The 13,537-nt window shown below is 35.7% G+C and overlaps 1 long non-coding RNA gene across 1 annotated transcript in view; it reads left to right on the top strand.

Annotated features, from left to right (window-relative positions):
* Positions 1-13,537, top strand: part of LOC138386459 (uncharacterized) — a 121,067-nt gene that overhangs the window by 39,010 nt on the left and 68,520 nt on the right. The gene's annotated exons all lie outside the window — the stretch shown is intronic.

Genomic DNA, 13,537 nt, shown 5'->3' with positions numbered 1-13,537 from the left:
CGATGCATTCACACAGTAACGTTTGAGAAACAAGGTCCTAGGAAGCCTGTTGCTGCTCCTGTTCCTGCTCATGTGAGTTTCACAATAAGTAAATTTCACCATACTATATGACACTCATTTATTCAACAAGTATTTCTTGAGCACCTACTGTGTGCAAGGATGGATGGTATGGAAACGCAAAGTTGAAGAAGACATGGTCTGAGGCTCCTTGAGAAATGTATACCTTAGAGGAGAGAGAGAGACCGCAGACACCAATAGCCAGGCTACCAAGCAGGATGTGGTTAAGAGTCTTCTCAGAGGTCTAAGGTATTGGCATTCAGAGAGGACAAAAATCACCTCCTACTAGGTAATGACAATGATTGCTCTTACATATAGAAGAGGATAAATACTTCATTAAATTAGCAAATTTGATTATGGTATAAAAATAAGAGATTTATAGTTCGGGCAATGACTTTAGAAGGTTCCCTTTTAAAGGCATAGCAGAATATTGTGGAAGAGCTTCCACTTTGAAAACAGAGGGGCCTGAGTTCAGATCCATCCAGGTGATCTTGGTAATGTTACTTATACGCTCTGAAGCTAACTTCTTCATCTACAAAAAACATAATTCCTATGTTTCAGAGTTGTTCAGAGGATTAGTGAGAATGCATGTACAGCTCCTGTAACAGTGTCTGGCACATAGTAGGCACTCAACCAGTGGTATTATTGCTCTGCTAAGTCAATGACTAGATCATCTTGACATATAAATGATAAGGCAGTCAAAATAGTAGTGGTCCAAAATAGTGGTTGTCTAGTGCCTATCTCAGTCTTAAGAGGTCTTCATAATCTTACCAGGTGCAGTGTGCACACCTGTAGTCCCAGCTACTTGGGAGGCTGAGGCAGGAGGATTTCTTGAGCCCAGGAGTTCAAATCTAGCCTGGGCAACATAGCAAGACCCCATCTCTAAAAAACAAACAAAAAGAGTTCTTTATAACCTGTAAGGGAAACCTGAAAATATTTTTCAAATGTTAACAATACAAAAAATATTAGATGTTGTATCCCCCTAATTTTGCTAAAGAAAAAAAGAAAGCATCCCTTAGCCCAACAGATTCTAAGAAACAAGAAGGCAAGAAAAAAAATCTTGGCAATTACTCTTGAATACCAAGGGTTTAAAACTCCAAATGTCTGATTCTCCAATTGACAGACCCACACAGAAGGAGCTCCACAAAATCAGTATTGCCATAAAATTAGGGTGATCATATACCTTATCACTTGTGCTAGGTGCTATTAGTAACTATTAATTATAATTATATAATTATAATGATTATTTAATAGAGGATGGTTCTGGGAAACAGAGATATATAGCTACTTACCTAAAGGCATGCAATAGGAATAAGATTTGGAGCAGAGGTAATGGTAGGTAAGGAAATATGCACAAATAAAACCTTTCTGCATTTAGCAGACAATGTTTGATGTAATAAGTGTATTTGTAAAATCTGCCCACTGGGCTGTAGCTCAATAGAACTTTGGTAAACTGCTTAACAACATACCTCATCTTATTTATTAAGCAAGCTCAGCTCTATGAAACATAGCTTAGAACTAAGTCTGTGAGTGGCAAAGCACATTCATTAACATTTATGTGCCTGAGATGACACAAAAGAGAAACCCCTTAAACCTTCCCTCAGAGCTTACTAAATCCTCCTTGAAATGCAGCTCATTAACACGTTTGGTTAATGAATTCCAGCCCATAGCCCTAGAAATAAGAAGTTGCATATTGGAAAATATAATGAGCCTGGCACGCTCAAAGCAGAGGGACACCTGATGGCCTCATTATGAAAAGATAGACAGAAGAACCCCAAAGCACACTCTCGGTGGCCTACAAACCTGTAGTCTCTGAAGATGCCACTGTTATATAATATAGCACACTAACTGATGTTCATCATTATAATCTTGAGTCATCAAGAAAAAAGTTAGAATTTAAGTGGAAAAGCAGTGTAGTGACATTGAGAGAACATTGATAATGGAGTCAGGAAGACCCCGATCATGGTCCTAACTCTGCCATTCACTAGCTTTGTGACCATGAGTAAATTATTTAACCCCTCATTTAGAGGGGTTAAACCTCTCATTAGCATTAACATCATCTGCAAAATGGGAAGAATACCTACCTAAGGATGATGATAATGATGAAATGTGATCATGTTTTTAAAGGATCCAGCACTGTGCCTGGCATATAGGAGCTACTCAGTTAATGGACGTTATTATTCATCATAATAAAAAGATCTGTAGGTTCTATTTAAGAAGAATGTTATTTCAGATGGCAAGAAATATTAAAAGATTATCATTATTGGGGATTTCTCCTATGGGGTGCTAACTGGGCCAGTTTATGACAGTTTATGGTTTGCTTGGATGGTAGGCATAAAATCAAATACCCATGCATGGTCACATAAGCAAGAAGAAGAATGTGAGTAGCAGATCCTCATGGACTAGCTGACCAGAGAGTGGCTGGGGGTAGGATAGGGACTGATATCTCAGTGGCTGAATTCAGACAGGAATAGAGTACTCCAAGGTGCCCAGATCCTCTTCCAGAGTTGAGGTCTAGGATCCTGTGGCAGATCATTTGACCAGCATGCATAAAATTTAGAGGAAAAAAAAGAAAAGGATTTTTTTCCCACAAAAGATTAGCCTTCATAAGTTCCCAGAGTAAAAATTGTTTATAAGTGGATTGCATTGCCTTGAGAAAGTGGTAGGTTTTCCATCAACAGAAGGGTAGGTTCAAATATAACTTTAAAACCTCTTTAAATGGATGTTGTTGAACAGATTTAAACACTGGCTGGAAAACTAAATTAAATTACTTTATGATGGTCCTTTCCAAAACTGAAACAATATTTCACTTATGTGAAATCATTTATAAATTCATAAGAATGGTAAGTTAATGAGATGTTATTGTAAATAGTTTATTTTTTCTGAATATAAAATGAATGTAACTAATTGAATAAATTCATAAGGTATCAAAAACATATACAAGAGAAAATAAATAATCATGATCCTACTCTTCCAGAGACAACCATTATAAAGTTTTTTCCCACCTTTTCCCATAGATTTTTCCAAAGTTGACACTGTATTGTCAATACAATTTATATCCTGCAGTTTTTGCTTCATTATAATCATTTTTTGTCAAAAGATACGTGAGGCATTATTTTAGTGGTTACAAATATCACATTATCTCAATATGCCAAATTTGAGCTCCAAAGCCACATGTATACATGGAAATCCTGCTCTCCCACCTACCAGCTATGTGAATTTGGGCAATTTACTAACACCTCTGTGGCTGTTTCCTCTGTAAAATGTGCATAATAGTACTCCCTACCTCATAGTGTTATTATGAGGATTCAATGAGTTAAAACATGTAAAATACTTAAAAGAATGTTTGATACATAGTAAATCTTCATTATTATGGTTGCTATTCATTTCACCAATATAAGCCATTTAGATTGCTTTCCATTTTTAACCATTACAAATAATTCTATGATAAACATCTTTGTAGTAAATGGTTTTTTAAATATATTCTTTTTTGTTTTTTGAGACAGAGTCTTGCTCCATCACCCCAGAATAGAGTGCACTGGCATCATTACAGCTCACTGTAACCTCAAACTCCTCAGCTCAAGCAATCCTCCTGCCTCAGCTTCCCAAGTGGCTGGGACTACAGGCATGCCCCACGAGGCTGGCTAATTTTTTGATTTTTAGTAGAGACAGAGTCTCTCGCTGTTGCTCAGGCTGATCTCAAACTCCTGACCTCAAGCGATCCATCCTCCTGCCTCGGCCTCACAAAGTGCTAGGATTATAGGCGTGAGCCACCACACTTGGCCTAAAGATATTCTTTACAATCTAAACTCTTCAGCCATCTTCAAATTTTGTTTTAGCTGTTTATTTTTAGCTATAAAGCAATGAATGAACAGATGCTATTTATCTGGAACCACTAGCTTTGTTGATACATTTTTTTAAAGAAAATAAAATCTATTCCTATTCTTTTATTTCTTTTTTTTTTACATTGTGGTACAATACACATAAATTTTATCATTAATTACATTTAGTATGTTCACAGTGTTGTTCAAATTGCCAATATATTATCAGGCTACTGATCCCACAGATCTTGATGCACAGAATAGAAGAAAGAAAGACCAAATTTTATTAGCCTCAAAATGCCTCTCATGAAAAAGAAAAAACATTTTCTCATTCTTAAATTTCATTAGGAAACCATTGGGTCCAATCTCCAAATTATAGCCACCTTAAATCCTTTCTGAAATGTACGTTCATACTTGTTAAAACTTCAATTACCCAAGCATCATGTCGCGCCTATACTCCCAGCTACTCAGGAGGCTGAGGCAGGAGGATGCTTGAGCCCGATGGTTTGAGGCTACAGTGTGCTATGATTGTGTCACTGCACTCCAGCCTGGGTGACAGAGTAAGACCCTGTCTCCAAAAAAATTTTTTTAACAAATTTAAAATAATTTGTAAAAAAAACTTCAATTGCACGTATCTATTTGGCCAGGAACATAATAGAAGGGAGAGGACTAACACTTCAGGAGTCCTTAAGGAGTTCAGGCATTGTGGAAGGTGGGTAGCATAAATTACCCTGTTTAGTTCTTCAGGTGATGATGAGTTATAACATTGTCCTCCATATTACAGACAAGGAAGCTGACATTTGGAGATGTGTTGTCATTTGTCTAAATGCACACAGCTAAAAAATGACAAAGATGGGACTCACACTTGAATTTAACTGATTCCCTAGGTCCATGCTCCTTTCATTATACCACACTGCCTTGTTGAAATGTAATACTACCCTAAAAGAAAGAGCTTCCCTGAAAGTTACAATAGAAACTCCAGTAACCATCTAGATAGAAAATCGCAAGTCGACAAACTAGGGGATCCAGTTTTTGCAGCTTTTCTTAATGGTTGACATAGTCCTCCTAATATTCCATCCTCTATTTCTGTCAGTTTATCTCCTGGATATCTCAACACCCCTGAAAGGGTTATTCTGAATGGATTAAGCATTAGCACTCTCAGTTCCATGCCAAAATACACACAGGCTTGTTGACCCAACAAGAAACTGCTTGTAGAGCTGCTTTACATAAGCCAGAATCGCAGACCTCAAAAAGCTTTCACTCTTTTTCTGTCACAGTCATTTTTTTCATATTTGACAACAAACAAAGAGAGATTATCAAGAAGAGAGGGAGAAAATGTTTTTCACTGGAAAAGTCACTGGAATTTAGCGATAGAAATTAGCAGTGGGAAATGGAGTCTTGTGTTCATAATCTCATTCTGTCCAAAGCTTTGTTTTTTATTTGCTCAGGTCCTTGAGTTTTCTAGGAGGCTCAGTTTTTCATTTGCAATACAGGAATAATTAAAACTTGTGGCTCTGGGGCATATAAAATCATATTCATCTAGCACTGTGATAGGAAGAGTGTTAAAGAGGTATGCGAGCAGGTATGGAGCACCTAGTACTGTACTAAGCACAATAAAAGCAAAATGCTAGTACTGAGTAGAAACCAGCTGCCTTATAAACATGGTTCCCTCAACCAACTAGCCCTGCATGGATTAGTCTGTTGTGGTTGCTGAATTCAACTTCTCTGACACTAATACAACTGGGCTGCAGGAATGTCCTGTAATTCACTCATATTGGAAGCCACTAAAATTTTGAGTATGTTGCCTGTTATTAATAAGTAGGTGGATATTCCTACCACCCTACTTCTCTGTTACTAATTTTTTTATAAAGAGGCCCCATTCTCCTTCACCTGCTCTTACCTTACTTTCCTGGCACTTCTTCCTCCCATTCCACTAATGCTACTCCTCTCCGAGGCAGTGTGTGGTTTTCCAGAGACATTATTAACCTTCTTCAAGAAAAAAGAAAAGAGCTAGTAAATACTGAAAACCTTAGGGAGAAAAAAATCTTCCTTCCTAGATGACCACAGTTGACAACTCTAAATTTTAAGTCAATCTTCAACTTTTATGAGGAGCGAGAGTTCCCCAGTCCTGTATCTAGTTCAGTGCTTTGATGGAGTGTCAGTATGTGCCCATAAAGCACAATACTCATTTTTTTCAGAGTGACATTCATCTGCCCAGACAAAATTAACTCCATCAGCAGGATCAAGTTCAGAATACAATGGATGTGCAGATTCACGATGAAATCTCCATTAATATCTAGAATCTTCCAGGGCATTTTACAAAAAAACTGTGAAGAGTTAAGTTGTTCTTTCCCTTTCTCCCTCTCTCTCTCTTCCCCTCCCTTTTTCCGTCTCTCTTCCTCCCCCTTCTCTCTCTCTCCATAATGATATCAGTGTTCTGTGTAACTTGAGTGTTGCTCAGCTTACAACAGTAGAAGGCCATGAGATGGCAATTCAGTCTTGAAACAGATAAGGCAGAAGTGTATACAAGAAAAAGGAAAGGGTTGGAGAGTCATTTTATAATTTTTCAAGATATAAATAATAATAATTAATCATCATAACCAAAAAATAAAGCATTGGGTATGTTTATCATACAGAAATCTTCTAAGAGTTGCTTCGAATGACATTATGACAGCGTGGTGATTTCCAGATATGTGGACTAGTAGAACACTCAATGCTCCTTAAATCATTCCACCAAAAGAGTTGCTTGTTATGGACTATAAGATTCAACTTTGTACGGTGGGGCTATAGAACATTAAAAAATCAGCTTATAGAATAGTTTAAGTCAAGCAAATCATTGAAAATAATTGAAATCTATCCTTTAGGCAATTTGGAAAACATCTATCAAAGTTATAAATACATATACCTTTAATATAGCAATTCTACATATAGGAATTTATTCCAATGAGATACAGAATGACATATATACAAAATTACTCATGGCATCATTGCTTGTAATAGTAAAATATTGGAAATGATCTAAATTTCCATTCATAAGAAATTTTTTAAATAAATTGTAGTAGATCCATGAAATAGAATATGAAGCCATAAAAAAGAATAAGGAAGTTTTATATGAATTGCTATAGAAAGCTCTATGAGGTACAGTATTAAATTTTAAAAGCGTAAGTTATCTCTGGAAAACTACATAAGAAATGACTAATATCACCTGTGAAGAAGAAAAAAACTTGGCAGCAGGGGTAGGCGTGTGTGTGTCAAGAAAACTTCTCTATGTTTTGATTTTTGAACGATAGGAAATAGTCTGGTTAGTTAGATCAAAACAACTGATGTATACAATGTCTCAAAAAGTAAAACATTACAGTCCATGTGTCTTTCAAACTGCCTTGCAACAAAAAAGTGCTGTAAATAATCCTCTTATAAATGCTTTCAGACACAAGATAACAAATTGAGTAAAAATAATTAAAATTTTAAAATCAACAATAAAAAGGCAGGGCCCGGTGTGGTGGCTCCTGCCTGTAATCCTAGCACCCTGGGAGGCTGAGGTGGGTGGATCACTTGGGCTCAGGAGTTCAAGACCAGCCTGAACAAGAGACAGACCCCATCTCTACTAAAAACAGAAAAATTAGCCAGACGTTGTAGCCCTGACCTGTAGTCCCAGCTACTCGGGAGGCTGAGGCAAGAGGATCGCTTGAGCCCAGGAGTTTGATGTTGCAGTGAGCTACGATGATTCCACCACACTCTACCTACGGCGACAGAGTGAGACTCTTGTGTCAAAAATAAATAAATAAATAAATAGGCTTTAAGTGAATAATATGTAATATATACGCACAATAATAGACAGTTTGTTTGCCTTTCACATGTTATAATCATGTCATGTAGGCACCCTTATTTATTTGATCAGTTAGAAGCCTGGTGATTCTTTATTCTCTTAAATATTTTTTGAGCACCTGTGAGGGACCAAGCACCAGGGTGGATCCTGGAAATTCAGTGCCCAGTAAGACAGACACAATCTCTGACCTCCTGGACAGTTCTGAATACTTCAGCTACTTAAGACAGAAAATGTTCCTTTCTTTAGAATGATACATGCACCACTTAATAGCTGCTTTCCCAGCTCAGTAAAATAGTAAACATTCAAATGTGAAATGAAAACAGCTGGAGCAGCTGGCACAATTTAACTTTACATGAAAAAAATCCGCAGACATATAGACTACTTATTCTCTCCATACACATGAGTAACTTCTGTTCTGGGTCAGGAGGCTCAATGTAGAAGGATAGAGTCAGAAAAGGCTCCCACCTCCCTCCCATCTCCCTCAGTCCAGAGAGAAGGAAACACAGGAGAAGTGCTTTTAACAAGATTCCATAATTTATGGTTGGATTAAATGATAGTTTGCTAGATATAAGCTGTTTGTGTGATATGTGCTCTAGTTTTAGGGAGTTTAGAAACATGTTGCTTAACACTTGTGAGAAAATGATTGGACAGTCTCTTTTAGAATCTCATTAGCTTACTTGCTCCATTTATTTGAGTATAGACTTACAATCGTAAATTTCCCCAAATTAGTAAAGCATACTTTGGTGAAAGGTGGCATAAGAGATGGTTTTTTAAAAAGCAGTGGTAGTGAAGAGAGAATAGAATGTGGCGAGAGTAACTTTATGCTCCACTGCCTCCTTTGCACACCAGAGAGATTATGCCTCCGAAATAAGATGCTCGCCCACGTGAGACAACCAGAGTCACGGGGAGAAACAGTCTGAAAATGAGAGAATAAACAGAGCACATGAATGGTTAATTGATGTACATTCCATGCAAGTCTGAGTAAATCACGGGAAGGAGACATCAGTAAGGCCCACAACCTGGGGAATCCTCGGACTGCAAAGGTAAAAGAACAGTGTGATCACAAATAGTACAAGAACATTTTGAATAGCTAGATTGGGCTTGTCACTGACAATTTGATAAAGTGAATTTGCTTCCATGCTCTTTTTTTTAAACAACATTGGACATACATGTATGCACAAGTTTCACAAACAACAAGCCTTCAGAAGAATCGGAGAGATCACTTTTTATGTATTTTTCAGGGACCTTTATACATAGAAAAGGAAACTGCATCTATGTCTATTATTATCATTGGATTTCTTCTGGCTACCAGAATAGTGGATATGATTTGAAGCAACTGTTTGTCACTAACTTTATTCTTTAAAGAATTCCAATCTGCCTCATAGTTTGCAAGATCACACACTTTGAAATGTCTCACACACACACACGAAATAATTGTGAGTGCTTTACCTCATGCATTGAGACAAGGGGACAGGAACATAAATATGTAACATGAAATGAACTAGTGACAGCAAATTTGCTGTTGAAAATTATACTATCCCATAGAAATAGTCCTGTGTTGTCTGTTTATCACGTATAAATTGCACACCAAAAAATTTTATTTATTAGACTCATATGGACTTTTGTACATTTCAGGATTAAATCATCAAGATGCCAGTGCAATTCTCTTGTGGCAATAGCTCATAAAATGATATCTCCTTTGATATATGAGGAAATTAAATCCTATAAAGTGAGGAAAAATGAAACCTGGATCTTACATTTAATCATACTTCAAAAGGCTAATTTGACGAAATGGCTAATTTTTAGGAAGCTCATTCACACTTATTTCTTACCAAATTTTGACTGTCTGCTCAAATAACATCTAAGAAATGATAATAAGCAGTTCATTTTTTATAAGTATAAGCAATCTCAAAATAGGCCAGATGCAATATAGCCCAGTGTATCAATAAGATCTTTGAAAATTAGTCTTTATAGACAGGAAAGAGGATATATTAATAAATTATCCTTGGAATCACTTTCCAATTCTATTACTTGGTAATTTTAAAGAGTTGATAATGATTTTAGGTCCATAAACATGTAACAATAAGTGAAATTCTTTGCATGAAGAATTCACTGAAGTTTTAGAATTTCTAAGGGATTTAAGAGTCTCTTAAACCACAAATTCTGTAGTCTTCTAGCTATGATGTAAATTATAGTAGTAGCAGCTAATGGCCAATACAAAATCTTTTCACAGGAATGATTTTGAGGACCACCATCCACATTGTAATTGGTAGAACAATTGACAGCAAATAAGATTATGTTGCCTGGATTGAAAAAGGCCTTCAAAAAACTTTGAATTTATTAGCTATTCCTACAATATTTTGTTTTCCGCACAGTTCTGCACTGCTGCTGTCTCAGCAGCTATGTTATCTTTTTTCTTTCATGTTCTTCATTCACCAAATATTTATGGAGCATCTACTAGACTCTAGGACCAGAGTAGCAAATAAGACAAAGATTTTGTAGCCCAGGTACAATTACCTTTGGGCCTTAATCAATCACCAGTTGCCCCTATCATTCCTAATTTATCAAAGTTGCAAATGTAATAATACTCTTCTCTTTAACCCTGGATTTCTTTGGCTAAACGTGAACTCCCATTTCTTAAAGCCAAGCCCAGAAAATAATTTGAATCATGGCAAGTGTGACCTTTCAGTCTGTTAGTTCCTCCTTAGTCCATCCAACCAAAGTCAGGGTCACGTTCACACCTTTTTTTTAACACCTTTCTGACTTCATCCCATCCCATATATTGACAGTTTTGGATGAATTTATTCATTAGTTAATTTTTATATACATAATAGACTATATTTATCTGTTAATTTAAAGCACATGTCTCACTGTCTTGATGAAAAGCAAAATATTAGGTAAATTAAGTGATTTTTCACTAATTTCTGAATTTTCACTTTTTATGTGGATGCTTTAATATATATGAAATGTGATTCCCACATTTCTGGATTTCAAAACCAACAAAACTTCCCCAAAACTAGAGATCTACAGAAAACTTCCACCAAAAAGATATTTAAAACAACAATTATCTAGTCCCAATGTTATGTAATAAAAGAACAAGCATTTAAAATCCCTCTGTTTTAAGAGTAAGCATTTAAAAATAGAAATTGGGCTGGGCACAGTGGCTCACACCTATAATCCTGGCACTCTGGAGGCAGTGGCAGAAGGCTCTCTTGAGCTCAGGAGTTTGAGACTAGCCTGAGTAACAGCGAGACCGTCTGTACCAAAAAAAATGGAAAAATTAGCCAGACGTGGTAGTGTATGCCTGTAGTCCTAGCTAAAGAGGCTGAGGTAGGAGAATCACTTGAGCTCAGGAGTTTGAGGTTGCAGTGAGCTATGATGATTGCAGTGCACTCTATCAGAGGCAACAGAGCAAGACTGTCTCAAAAAAAAAAAAAAAAAGTAGAAAATGACATAATATCAGGGTAAAGGATGGTCTTAATTTAGACTGGATCAATGAAAATCTCACTATGTTGTCTTAATATTCCTATTTCACCATCGATGGGTAAAAATCATGACTTAGGAACCACTTATATATATAGGTAAGGCCAAGTGTAGACATTCCAACTATTTTAGGAATTGAATTTAGAAGACATTTGTGAAAATTTTTCTGCCTTTATTTTTATTTAAAGAAAATAAATTAGTATTAGGCTTTGTTGACTAAAATAACTATAAGTGAAAACTTAAAAAAAAATCCTACCTCTGCTTCTAGGTGAGGTTTTAATAAAGCCATTTTAGAAATTAGGGAATTTATCCTATTCTTAAAAAAAACTTTTCAGAGCTTCCCACACTTCTCAGGATAAACCATTTTGGAGTTTTTCAACTATGTGAGAGAACTTTGAAGGTCTGATGCAGTTGTATTTAAGATCTCTAGTTGGGTCTGTAGAGAGAGAAAATGTCTGTTACCTATTCAGTAGTTTGATTTGTATGCACTCTCAAAAATGAATTCCAGATGAAGAAATCACAAACTTTCCGAAAACATTCTCAGGCAGACAATATAACTTTTCTGTTAATAATGAAAAAACTTTTGACGGACTACTCTGTAACTGTGTTCCTGCTCCTCCCATGTATGAATGGGAGGCAGTCACTGCAAAGGAATTCTCATTCCAACCATATGTGCAAATAGAGCAGTGACGCCTCCAAGTTGGAAATGATACCATTCTCAGAAATTTCTGTTCAACCCAATAAAGATAAAAATGGATTCTGCATCCATTTAAATTATTTCTGATTTTTCTTTGGGAAATAAAGGTTTATGCCTACTTTTCCAAAGATAAAATTTAATTTGAAATAAAAATGCAATAATTTGATCTCATCACACGTGGTAAATTTAGGAGAGTGTTGACTTTGATTTTGTTAGTTATTAAAGTTGACTCCATAGGATAATAATTTTTACTTAGAAAAATAAGGAATAATTTAATAATGAAGGTGCTATATAAAAAATAAACTATGTTGATTATAAATGTGCATTTTTAGCCAGGTGTGGTGTCATGCACCTGTAATCCCAGCCACCTGGGAGGCAGAGGTGGGAGGATGGCTTGAGTCTAGGAGTTTGAGAGCAGCCTCGGCAACGTAGCAGACCCCATCTCTAGATAAACAAATAAACATTTTTATCAAGACCCCATTTTTTTAATCAATAAAATGTTTTAAATAGTGGTAAACAGATTATTTTGTGTCAACATATGTATTTGCCCAGAAACACAAATGTAAAACTGTAAAATGCTTCATCAGACAAACTAAATTGTATCTTTGCTGTTTTCCAATTATATATCAGAAATTTGACACCATGTAGTGTGTTCTGAACCTCTATTGCTGATAGTTTAAAAAAAAAGGAGAAAGTTTATGGCAATTGTAGTGTGTGATAAAAGGAGTTTATAATAACTTGTATTATGCATGAGAATTCATGAGAGTTTAATTGAGAAAATAATGAAGCATATTATTCTGTTATTAGTCACATAGATTAAGTATTTATATGATATGATATTATATTTATATTTTGATTTACCAGACTCTAAGTTCTAAGGGACATTTCATATCTGATGAAGCAATTGACCAGTGTGGGAAAAGTGTACACATTCAGGAAACAATGGATCGATTATATAATCTCAAATTCAGAGCTCAGCAACCTAGCTTTTGTTTACATGTACACAAAAAGTTTTAAATAAAATTTTCAATATGAAATCAATTTATTTGGTGTGTTATACGCCCTGCTTTATTGTTTGTGATAGATAATGGGCATAATTCTGAACCACCAGAATCTCATATATGCATTCACATAGAGTAATTCTTCCTTCAAACATATTTTTATTCAGGTCTGGGTACTGGAACATGAGTGGAAGTGCATGTTCATGAAAATAAAAACAAGGAAGGGAGGAGGAAGGAAAAATAAGAAAGAATAGATAGTGTCCTAAGGAGGAAGGACAGTGGAACTAAAAGTGAATTTTATCTCGTGTGTACCATTATCATAAAATCTACTTTTTATCAATGCAATGCCATTGTTCATTTGTTTTATTTATTTGGTCAAGGTATTGGGTGACTACTGAAAATAAGGCACAATTAGGCACATAATTTTAATTCTTCACTTCTGCCTGAAACAGATGGAATTTTTTTCATTTCATTTTCTATCTAGTAACCATACCGAGGAAATTTAGTACTTTCCAGGGAGTATAGAGAAGTTTTTTTAATCCTTAGAAAAAAATAATTAATAATATATTCAAAAAATTTCAAAATAAAATATATGGAGATAGATATGTAATAAAAGTCTCTCTCCTATACCTACCCCAATATGTCCCATTGT

Source organism: Eulemur rufifrons, chromosome 7 (genome assembly GCF_041146395.1).
Source record: "Eulemur rufifrons isolate Redbay chromosome 7, OSU_ERuf_1, whole genome shotgun sequence".
NCBI lineage: Eukaryota > Metazoa > Chordata > Mammalia > Primates > Lemuridae > Eulemur > Eulemur rufifrons.
The sequence above is the reverse complement of the archived record's forward strand: the minus strand, read 5'-3'. Positions and strand labels throughout refer to the sequence as shown.